The sequence below is a fragment of the Pelophylax lessonae genome, assembly GCF_965119305.1.
Source record: "Pelophylax lessonae genome assembly, chromosome: 3".
Classification (NCBI taxonomy): Eukaryota; Metazoa; Chordata; class Amphibia; order Anura; family Ranidae; genus Pelophylax; species Pelophylax lessonae.
The window spans coordinates 256,282,853-256,295,389 of record NC_138770.1 but is presented as its reverse complement, the minus strand read 5'-3'; positions in this window follow the sequence as shown (position 1 = coordinate 256,295,389).

Here is a 12,537-nt window from a genome sequence, read left to right as displayed (position 1 = left end):
ACGGTAGGTTGGAGACAGACACTTAGGCAGGTTCCAGTTGTGAGAAGGTAGCCGCCCACAGAGGCAAGGATTTATTTTCTGTTTTATTTTATTTTGGATGTTTTGCTGCATACAGCCTGGTGAAGAAAACACCATTCAATAAACCACACTGTTTGTTTGCAAGCACTTGTCGGCTACCTGTCTGGGAAAACGCACCCCCCAAGGGGTCATCCACACCCGCCACCGAGCTAATCCCTTACAATATATATATATATATATATGTGTGTGTGTGTGTGTGTAGATATATATATACATATGCAAAAAAACCAACAATATATTATTGTTACTTCCTATATCTAACCAACCCAAAAATATATTAATTTCACACATATACAATGTTTTATTTTTGGGGGGGGAGCCATATTATTGTTGCTTGTCATATAGAACAACAGGGACAGTTGTAGGTAGTTCAGGGATTTGAACCCCCAAATACACTGTTGCACGGCAGATTTGCTAACCACTTAGCGCCTGGTGCTCATGACATTTTTGAAAGCATTTGTGATGGGGGTAGACTTGGGTAGATTTCTTTCTTAAACAAACCAAAAATACTTAAAAATCAATATATAGTTTTCAAGAAAGAGTTCTGGTTTCAGCTGCCCATGCTCAAACAGTTTGCAAATTTTCACATTCTTCTGTGTTTTGATATAGTAATATATTTGTTGGTTGAGTGGGGAGACATATTAATGTTGCTTCCTATATAACCACATTAAACTCTGAAAAATAGCAAAGTGTTTGAGCTGCAAAATCCGAGAATTTGGAAATTGATCGAGCATGTGAAGTGCAACCCCAGAACTCAGAATTCAACAACCCCCCAAAAAAATAATATATATATATATATATATATATATATATATATATATATATACATATACCCAAAATCTAATTTATATATATTTTTTTTTTTCTGAAAGATTCCTGGGTTCAGCTGCTCATGCTCAAACCATTTGCTATTTTGCACAGTTTTCAAAAAAAAAAGGTTCATGCAAACAATAACCATACAAGTATGTTGGGTATGTTTTATGCTTAATATTAAGGTGTCTACAACTTATTTTGCTTGACTGTTGGATATTCTAAGCTCTATATCTATTCATCATATGTTGTATCTTTGCACTGTAATTTTAATAAAGAATACTGGATTTGGGGGTTTGGGGGGGGGGGGGATTTCACCTGCCTGCTTGAGTGATTACTGATGTTTTATACATGTTCAATAAAGCTTATTCATTTGTATACAGCTCCTGTTTTTTTTTTGTTTTCTTTTCTTCATAATTGTCTGGATGTAATTCAGATATCTTTTGTGTCTTTTGAATGTAATCCATTTCTTGTATTTTTGGTGTGCCTCTGTACAGCGGCAAGTTTATGGCTCCGCCCCTGTACAGCGGCAAGTGTATGGCTCTGTCCCTGTACAGCGGCAAGTGTATGGCTCAGTCCCTGTACAGCGGCAGGTGTATTGCTCCCTCCCTGTACTCCAGAAAAGTGTGTATGGGGGTGTATGGGGGTGTGTTTGTGTGTATGGGGGTGTGTGTGTATGGGTGTGTGTGTGTATGGGGGGGTTTGTGGGGGTGTGTGTGTGTATGGGGGTGTGTGTGTATGGGTGTGTGTATGTGTGTATGGGGGGGTATGTATGGGTGTGTTTGTGTGTATGGGGGTGTGTGTGTGTGTGTGGGCGTGTGTGTATGGGGGGGTGTGTATGAGGGGTGTGTGTGTGTGTGTGTGTATGGGGGGGTGTGTATGGCCAAATTGTGAGAAATATTTAAAAAAAGTGTGTATGTATAGATTTAGCTAAAAATATATATACATTAAAGGAATAATACAAAATTTCCGTTCAGCCTCTGTGGATGAATGTAACCAAAAAATAAATAAAAACATCCCAAAAAATGATTACTAAATAAAAGATTGCTACAGTGCTGTATTCATGCATGACTGACTCACCTTTTTAGTTGACCTAGGTCAGTGATAGTGAACCTTGGCAACACAGGTGTTTTGAAATAACATTTCCCATGATGCTCACCTACACTGCAGAGTACATGAGCATTATGGGAAATGTAGGGCAAAAACATCTAGGGGGGGTTAAGGATTACCATCACTGGCCTAGGTAAAGCGTTTCCAATACATTTTAGTTGTCTGTGTGCACCATTTTGAAAATAAAGCAAAATCCCTTTAAAAAAAATTGCAAATGGCACATAGGCATTTGCCTTGGACCAGAAATTACACCAAATTGAGTTGCACACTATGGAGGATCGAACTTTTGAAAAGTTCGGTTCGACCAGAACACCCGAACCTCCCAAAAGTTCGGCCCGGATTTCAGAACCCCATTGAAATCAATGGGACCCGAACTTTGGTAATCAAAAAAACCCATTTTGAAGCCCTAAAACCCAATAAATGCCCCTAAAAAGTGCCTAGGGTTCTGGGTCATACCCCAGGGACTATTAATCACACAAAGAAAAGTTATTGAAAATTGTCATTTTTGATAGAGAGCCAAATATTGAAAAAATTAAAAAAAAAAAAAAAATTCTTTGGATTTAGTATCTGGGGGGTCTAAAAAGTGTACCTGTGAAGTTTCAGCTCTGTAGCATGCCCAGAACCATAAAAAAAAAAAAAAAATGTTTGTATTTTGTCACTTATAGAACAGGTTAGTGGCTTCTCTCTTTTCACACCTTGCCGGTTTAGTAGCAAGCTTTTTTTTGGGCATTTTGGGGGTCTTTTCAGGCAGGCAAAACGTCTAAACTTGTGTATATGGGTATATATACACACATACTTATATGTATATATACACCTAGACATATGTAGGTGTGATAGTAGCAGAAATATATGCTTGCGCTAATGAAATCATTTACACTAATATGGCTCCGCTCCTATAACACCTATATATGTCTAAGTGTAAAATACATATAAGTATGTGTGTATATATATACCACTATACACAAGTTCAGATGTTTTGCCTGCCTCCAAAAACCCCCAAAAAATGCCCGCAACAACACACCTGGGCGTTTTTTTTCTTTTTTTTGGCGCTAGCGTTTTTTTGGGCATTTTTTTGGGTTCTTTGGAGGCAGGCAAAACATCTGAACTTGTGTATAGTGGTATATATACACACATACTTATATGTATTCTACACTTAGACATATATAGGTGTGATAGGAGCGTAACTATATTGGTGTTAATTATTTCATTAGCGCAAGTAGTGTTTTCTGCTCCTTTCACACCTATATATGTACAGGTGTATATATACATACATGGGTGTGTATATATACCCCCTATACACATGTTCAGATGTCATGCCTGACTCCAAACATGTGCTCAAAAAATCCCTATAGACGCCTGCAGCCAAAAAGCAAGCTGACAGGGGCAAAGCCATATTACTGCAGTGAAAGTGACTTCAGAGAAACTAGCTTTTCTCTATAGCGGTCACCCTGATATGGAAGGGTTTGGTCACCCTGCCATAGCAGTCACTGTCAGTTCACCCTACACTACACTGCGGTCACCCTGGCACTTAACACTTTCCCTACAGAAACTAAATTTTTGCATCTAACTAAAGTGTAAAAGAGCACCCTAACTACACTAGTTATCCCTTTCCTCACACTAATAAATGCTAAATGACACTTTGTAGCAGAAGTCACAGAACTGCTTTCACTCTCTTCCATGTCCCCGTATAACAATGCTAGGAATTTGGCGGGGGCTATCTTATATACTGGGGGGCGTATTCACTAATGATTGGCCTATGGACCCCCTAGTCACTCCAATCACATTCCTAGCATTCTCCTGCCCCCTCAATTGGCTTTTGCTAATGGTTCTGGTCCAATCATGGGCTTTTAAAGCCCATTTCCTGTCCCATTGCATTTTGGCCGGTTCTGGTTGCCGAATTCCGAACTTTTTGGACAAAAAGTTCTAAATTCGGCTGAACCTCGAACAGCCAATGTTCGGGTCGAACCGATGGTCGACCCGAACCGTTCGATCATCCCTATTGCACACATGTCAGGAAGTGGTCACAATCAACTGGCTAATCATGGTGAGGGACAGCATAAAAAGCTGAAAATTGGCCTGGGTGGGAAGAGGGTGTAACTGCCCTGTAAGGAAGTGGTTAACTATTGAAACATGGGACTAAATTTTCCAAGGGCAATCATGCTCAGCTCAATGGTTTAGTGGTTAGTGCTCCTATCTATAAACACTGAGAGCATGAGTTCAAATCCCAAGTATGCCATCACCTCCTTAAATTTTAGACAGCTGTAAATAAATACTGAAACTAGGCAAATGCATAATTGCACCTGGCACATATGCATGCCTGTTTCTTGAATATACATGGCCATTAACATGCCATTTTATATTACTATGTGGCAAAAAAATAATCACACACAGGGTGCTAGCATAGTTGGGGCTTGAACTAATGACCTAGCAATCTTTGTCTATGAGCATAGACCACTACACCAAAGTGCTGAATACAATCAGACATGCCTGAAAGTTTCAGATGAATAAAGAATGAAGATTGATAATTAGACAGCTGTGTAGTCTGCTATTATTAAATCTAAAGGTTAAAACACATAAGATACATAACTATACCTAAAAAAAAACAAAAAAAAAAAACATAATAGATGACATTGCTGTGTAATAGTGATTCAGAATAGACAAATTTCCTTTTATGAAAAACACAAACAGAATTTGGTTAACTCCAAACCCGAATTCACAATTTGGTTAACTCCAAACCCAAATTCACTAAAGCACCTAGTTGAAGTTTTAACTCCGGCAGCTTCACCTAATTAAGATGCTAATGAGTTTAGATTGGAGTTAGTTTTGGAGAAGTGAGCAGCTCTAGTCCAAACGTATAGTGAATTAGGCCCTTGGTCACAAGTTAGCCTGTAGTTTTGTTTGTATACTCTTACCTTCTTGCTGCAGTGCTTCAATCTTGCTTCTTTTCACATGTGGAGTTTGGCTTCTCTGGTCACCTATGGGTGTCGCCTGCTCCACTGTGGGTTATATCCTTTTCCTGTCTATTACTTTCTGGGTCACCTCCATGTTTGCTTCCCTATATATACACATGCTCAGTGCACTACTCCTTGCTTGAGCAACTTCACTGTTCTCTAGCTCACATCCGTATACCCCTAGGCTACTATATCTGATTTACTGTGTACCGACCCCGGCTTCGTTTTTCCCATCTATGTTTGTTTGCTGCCTGGCCTGACCTTGGCTTGTCTTTTGGATATCCTTTAGTCTGCTACTCTGCTCTCGCCAGTGGTCTCCATATCTTCTGCCAGGCCTACCTGGGGGCCGCCACTGGTTCCAGCTTGCTGCAGATCCATCCCCCGCATCAGGAGCCCTGGTGAAGAAGCAGGCTGGGGCTTAGACTCTGCACCCTGGGGAATCCTGAGCTGGGGATCTACAAGGGCTCACTACCACAGCCCAGTTGACACACTACAGAAAAAATGAATGGTTGCAGTACACTCACACTGCACTATTACTACATTCACACTAAACTAATACTGCAATATACTGTAGTAAACATGCAACTAACCACTGAAATATACTGTGTTAAATGTAAACCAACACACTGCAATATACTGTGGTAAACGTGCACCAATGCACTGAAATATACTGTGTTAAACGTGCACTAACGCACTGCAATAAACTGCGGTAAATGTGCACCAATGCATTGAAATGTACTGTGTTGAACGTGCACTAACACACTGCAATATGCTGCGGTATTTGTGCAATAATGCACTGAAATATACTGCATTAAACATGCACTAATCCACTACAATATACTGTGGCAAACTTGCACCTACGCATTAAAGTATACTTTGTTAAAGGTGCACTAATGCACTGCTATATACTGTGGTTAATTTGCAGCAACACACAGAAACATACTGCATTAAACGTGCACTGACGCACTGCAATATACTATGGTAAACGTGCACTAATGCACTGAAATATACTGTGATAAACGTGCACTAAAACACTGCAATATCCTGCAATAAAGGTGCAATAACACACTGAAATATACTGTGGTAAATGTGCACTAATGCATTGCAATATACTACAGTAAACTTGCACCAACACACTACAATATACTGCGTTAAACGTGCACTAATGCACTGCAATATGCTGCGGTAAACGTGCAATAACTCACTGAAATGCAGTAAATGTGCACTAATGCATTGCAATATATTGCGGTAAATGTGCACTATCGCACTGCAATATGCTGCAGTAAATGTGCATCAGGGTACTGAAATATACTGTGTTAAACATGCACTAAAGCCCCGAAATATACTGCATTAAACGTGCAACTAACATTATACTGCGTTAAACATGCATGAAAGCACTGAAATATATTGCAGGAAACCTGTCCTGACAAAATAAACTGACACTAAAGTAACAATGAATGGTCACACTCTGCTCACTCTGCACTATCACTAGATTCACACTAAAGTGAGACTAAAATAAAAATGAATGGTCGTGCTACACTCACACTGCACTATCACTAAATTCACACTAAACTGATACTCTACACTCACAATAGAATCACAATAGCCCACTATAGCACACTAACTCGCTAGTAGCACTGACAATAGAATCACAATAGCCCACTATGGTACACTAACTTGGTAGTAGCACTGATCAGAGCCCTGTTCTATCTTTCTCCATGCCAATATCACACTGCAAATAGCCGAAATAACCGTGTCCAATCATGGCTCTGATAGTGATATGTGCCCTTATTGGGCAAAGCTCTCATTGCTTCAGTCAATCAGGGCTTCCAATGCACTGTGCGCTGGAACAGTACATTGTGGTCATTCGGCGGGCCGACCAAATGTTCAAATACCCCGTCAATTCTGATATTTGCCAAAAAGGCGAACAGCCAATGTTCAGCCAAAACTCATGGTCGGGCCCAACCATTCACCCAACTCTACTCAAGTCTATACCAGGGAGCCTCTGAAGCTTTCTAAGAAATACAGCAAGGGCTAAGGTAAGCTTTTATTTTTCTGCTACCAAGGTGCATTAATGGTATATTGGTACATAGGGGAGCTGGATTTTAGAAAAAAAGATGAACTTAGCCTTTAAGCAGGCTAAGGAAGAGAGATCAAATAAGGCTTTTGTTGATAAGGAAAAACAATGGCCAGACCATGGAAGCAGAAAACTGTTTACAGTAACACCAACTAGGAAGCTAGAAATGGTTTGAGGCTGGAACACACTCAATAGTTTAACCACCTCCCTATCGGCCACAGTATATATACCTTGTGGTGGGGAAGCGGTTATACTAGGATCATAGTTGAGGCTACAACCACAATCTCTGTGTCATTTTTTACAACCCGCAATTCTCTTTCAGGTAAATGTACTCCAAAGGGCTGCATAAAGGGCAGATCACACCCCTTCCTGACGCTACTAATACTAGGCTCTCCTGAGCGATCAGGAAGCCCGGTAATAATGCGGCCAATGGCATCCTGGTCTGGCCTCACAGTGATTGGAACTGAAGCTGTTCCTCCCACTATGTGACGTCAGAACTGGCAAGCAATAACTATTTTGTCATTTCTGGTTCCGGCTCTTCTGTGTCGGCTGCATTGGAGCCCAAAGGAGAGATGGGGGAGGTCTAATAGAACATAATCTCTCCATAAAGAGTACCTGCCATTGCTATTGCTGTCAAAGGGGATGCTTACATTCCTTTTAACAGTAATAAAAGTGATCACAAATCCTAAAGCACCCCCACTACCCCGTGCTCACACGCAGTGGCGAACGCACACGTCGGTCCTGCATGTATATGTAAACAGTGATCGCACCACACATGCGAGTTATCACAGCAAACGTCAGAGAGCAATCATTTTAGCACCAGACCTCCTGTGTAAATCTAAACTGGTAACCTAGAAAGGTTTTTAAAGCATCACCTATGGATAATTTAAAGTACCATAGTTTGTCACCTATCAATGAACATGCACAATTTTAAAGCATGACATGTTAACATCATCTTTCATACTATACAAAAAAATGTGGTATATATTATGTTTTTTTTTTAAATTCATTAAAGTGTATTTTTACCAAAAACATTGCGTTTGAAATACCTCTGCGCAAAAAAAAAGTGTGACATAAAAAATGTCAACACTCACCATTTTATTCTCTAGGGTTCCTGCCTACAAAAATATATAATCTTTGGGGGTTCTAAGCAATTTTACAGCAAAAAAAGTAGATTTTTACATGTATGTGAGAAGTGTCAGAATTGGCCTGGTATTGATGTGGTTAAATATATTCCCATCTAGCTAAAATATATTTAGAGTTACAATACTATTTACATCACAGAACTTCATCATCTAACACAGGTGTGAGGTGTGTTTGGCTCATCATTACTCTTTACATCACACTTCACATTCCATGTGCCTCTAATAATAAAATCATGCATGTGGTCAATTGTTGCTTTTACTTAGTGGAAACTCGTTTACAATTTGGTCTCTCCATCCAAACCTCCATCCCTATTGTAGCCTTCAGCTCTACTTTATGAATTTATCCAGTAAAAATGTATCGTCTATATACTAAACATGTTTCCCTTCTCCATACTATATGATCTTGCTTTTTTTCAAAAAAAGAATGTTTTTCCTTTGTATGTGTCATTTAATTTAACTTTGTTCTGCTCTATTTTTCATGCTATTGTCTGTTTTAGAAATATAAGCCAATTTATAATGCAAAAGGTTCCTGGACTATTGTCAAAAAAGCACTTTATACTAACCTACATCTGTATTTTGACATTATTGCAAAACCACATTAAATAAATGGGTTAAGTGTTTTAAGCTATCCAAGGATAAAGCTATCTATTCAATTAGAAACTTTGTTTTTTCAAGGACTATTTTAACCTGTTTACACATATGAATTATAATATGTATACTTAGCAATCAATAAAATATGAAATATTCTGAATAAGTTCTGAATCTCACAAAATATCATTAATGTACCCCTATGCAAGCAGTGTGAACTTCAGTATACCCTTTAGACTTTTAATAACACTACATTAAGCACAAATTAATCTCATTCAGATTAATTATCTCTTTATTTGTATTGTATGCTTGCTAATTACTTATTTTTTCATTCCTTTTTAAGAAAATGTCACAGCGTGCATCAATCACTTAGAATGATTAATAATTTATGATTAATTTTATCTTGTGCCTCATTATACCGTAAATGTTGCAAAGACAGAATTACGTTTTATGTCATCTTTATGGTGTAACAGGATTAGACAAACTTAATATAATTAGTTTATTGCATCAAAAACACTAATATTACTATTGTGTGGATATTTTGTTAAGCATATTTTAGAGTTTATAAATATGGGTACATAATGTCATGTACAGCTCAAGACCAGACAATCTGAGGCTAGAAATATAAAGGAACATCAAAGCAAAATGTTGACCTACAGTATATTATGGCACAGATAACAGAGCAAAAATAAAAAAAGGTGATTGTAGCTGTATTAGTGCACTTTTATTTGCACTAACAGTTACATTTTCAGGAAAAGCTTTTGAGGTTTATCCTCATCTTCTAAGGTCCAAGCAGTTCAAATACACAAGGAGTTTGCAGAATGTTGAGAACAATCCCTGTGAAAAATAATTCACAAACAACCCATCATTAAAAAAACAAAAAAACAAAACCAAAAAGTTAGTCAGATAAGGAGATGCATAAGAGATCCATGAATACACCACTGGTGACTGCGGATATAAAATCTTTGTATAGCAACATTCCTCATTTGTGACATGTCATGTAGCAGAATACATTTTGACCCAAATGCATTAATTTATTTGATTATATTTGATTTTTTTTTTTTTTTAACAGAAAATAGAAATATGGTCTTTAGAGCTTTCCCTATCTCTTCTTCTGTAATTGGCGTTTCTAGCAAATCTAGTTTATCCTGATGTAGTTTTGGTAGGTTTGATTCACTCAAATATTGCTTAATTTTTCCCATATTATTTAGACCCTTATCACTTCCCTCCTTTTTAATATTATAGAGTCCTCCATAATACTCTTGAAATGATTTTGCTATTTTAGCCGTTGAATAGACTATTTCCCCACTTTTATCTCTTATTCTCTCTATAAAATTTAAAGATTTCTTCTTTTTTAATACCTTCGCTAATCTTTTCCCGATTTTATTATTCCATTGGTAACTCTCTTTAATTGCTCTATTACTCCCCTGTCTGATTCCCTGCTCTTTTTTTTTTTTTTTTAATAAGTTTTTATTGATTTTCCAACATTGCACAATATATTAATACAAAATTAAACATATGCAAATATAAATTAAAATAAAAAGAAAAGAGAAGAAAAGAAGAAAAAGAAATCAGGGGGGGATTCCAGTGTATTTCTCAAATATTTTCAACATTTCAAACATTATCAAACCATTAACTATGTCAATCATTGGCGACGGGGAGATATTAGTATACCATCTTACACGATCTGTTTCTCGTTTATGTCTAAGACAGGTTTCCCCTGGCCGGAGAGTAAGCATTTACTCTAAATATAGATTAGGCTTAAATTCTCTCCATTTAACCCAGGTTTTATGGCCCCTATCTACCTGTCCCTTTGAGATGTAAGTAAGATCTTCCATCAATGCCACGGAATCAACCTTGCGACACCACTGGCGTAGCAAGGGTGCTTTCGGGTTTCCCCAACTTGCTGGAATCAAAGCCTTCACTGCGTTTAATAGATAGGGTAAAATAGAATGCTTATATGTCTTTGAAGATTGTACTGTGCAATGGAAAAGAACCGTCCATGGGTCTCTCGATATAGGGGAGCCCGCAATCTTTGTGATAGTGGCCAGAATAAATTCCCAATATGGTTTTATAACTGGGCACAGCCACCATATATGTGCATGGTTTGCCACTTGGCCGCATTATCTCCAACAAAGTGGTGATTGGGACAGAAACTTAGCATGCAATCTTAATGGCGTATAGTGCCATCTTGTTAATAATTTATAATTTACTTCTGCTGTTTTAGTAGATAGAGATGAAGACACAGCCAACTGAAGGATCTTAGACAAAGTTTTATAAAATACAGATATAGCATGTCGGGGTGGTTGCGGTGCTTGTAATATTATTTAGACAGGATTGAGGTCTGTCATTTCACGTATAGGTGTTGGAAGAGAACTTAAAAAACTCACCATCTCCATTCATCCATCCGTGTTGCTTCTTGTGGATATATAATTTCTCCTAATGCTTTAATCTGATTATCTTTAACAATATGATATATACGGAGCTCGTCTCCTGGTTTCCATTGCCTGAAACCCCTATCCATAAGGCCTGGGGGAAACATAGCATGGCCTAATATGGGCATTAGTGGAGAATTATATGCCCACTTATATTTTTTATGTATAGAATCCCATATGGCCAGTGTGGAGGTAGTAATTGGTGAGACTGTGGGTAAAAATTACCTATATTTGTGTGGAATCCAGGGGGATTTAGATAAATAAACCCCACTTAGGTCCCTTTCCAAAAAACAATAAGGTGTGACCACCTTTCTCCTGCGCTTGGAATCCAAGCCCCCCGACCACACTCCTCACGGGACTCACACCTGGCTTCTCAGATGGCTAAGGTCTTGCTGCCCATAATGGACTGGGGTAGTCCACCGGTACTAAAGGCAAAGAAAACAAAGAAAGGGCGCACCGACCTAGCGCATTATCCTCAATAACAGGCTTTGGTGTACGTTTAGTAAACTGAGAAGTTTTCTCTCAGTTCACTTCTCGGCAGTTCTCAGAGAAAAAATATCTCCTATGGCACCCAGTTTAGAAGGCGGAGAACTTCACTTCTCACAGGGTGATCAGAGGAGAATTTTTTTCTCTGAGAACTGCTGAGATCCCTGTATAACTGGGTGGACTGCCTGTAATCTCACGAGATATTGTGAGATTACAGGCACTGCTAAATTTAAAAAGTGAAACTAAAGTTTAAAAGAACTCGTAATGACATGTTCTGACACATGAAAACATATCTATACACACACACATGCACAGTATATATACATATATACATACAGTATATACATACAGTATATACACATATATATATATATATATATATATATATATATATATATATATATATATATATACACACATACATACCAGTACATACAGTACATACATACATACATACATGCCAATCTGTATGCAATTGCACTGTGTGTTGGCAGATTGCATGCAGATTGTACACCAGACGGAGATCTGCATGTGTGTGGTGTCCCAGCAGACCAGTCTGCAGACAAACTGTTGGGTGGTGGCAGGCTATCCTTTGTGGTGTGTGGGTGTGGGGACAGTGGGAAGAGTGATCAACACAGGGGTTCTGGCTTGTAGGATAGCTGGAGGAATCCTAGTAGTGTGTGGTAATTGCTAGACTGCTCCCCAACCCTAATGCCCCGTACACACGTACCGATTGTCGGCCGTAAATATTCGGCCGACGACCGATCGGCCAATTGTAGACTTGTTAGTATGATGCTTCCGACAGCCGACAGCGCACTTTCGGCCGAAAAGAATCTGTCATGCAGGCATTAAAATTT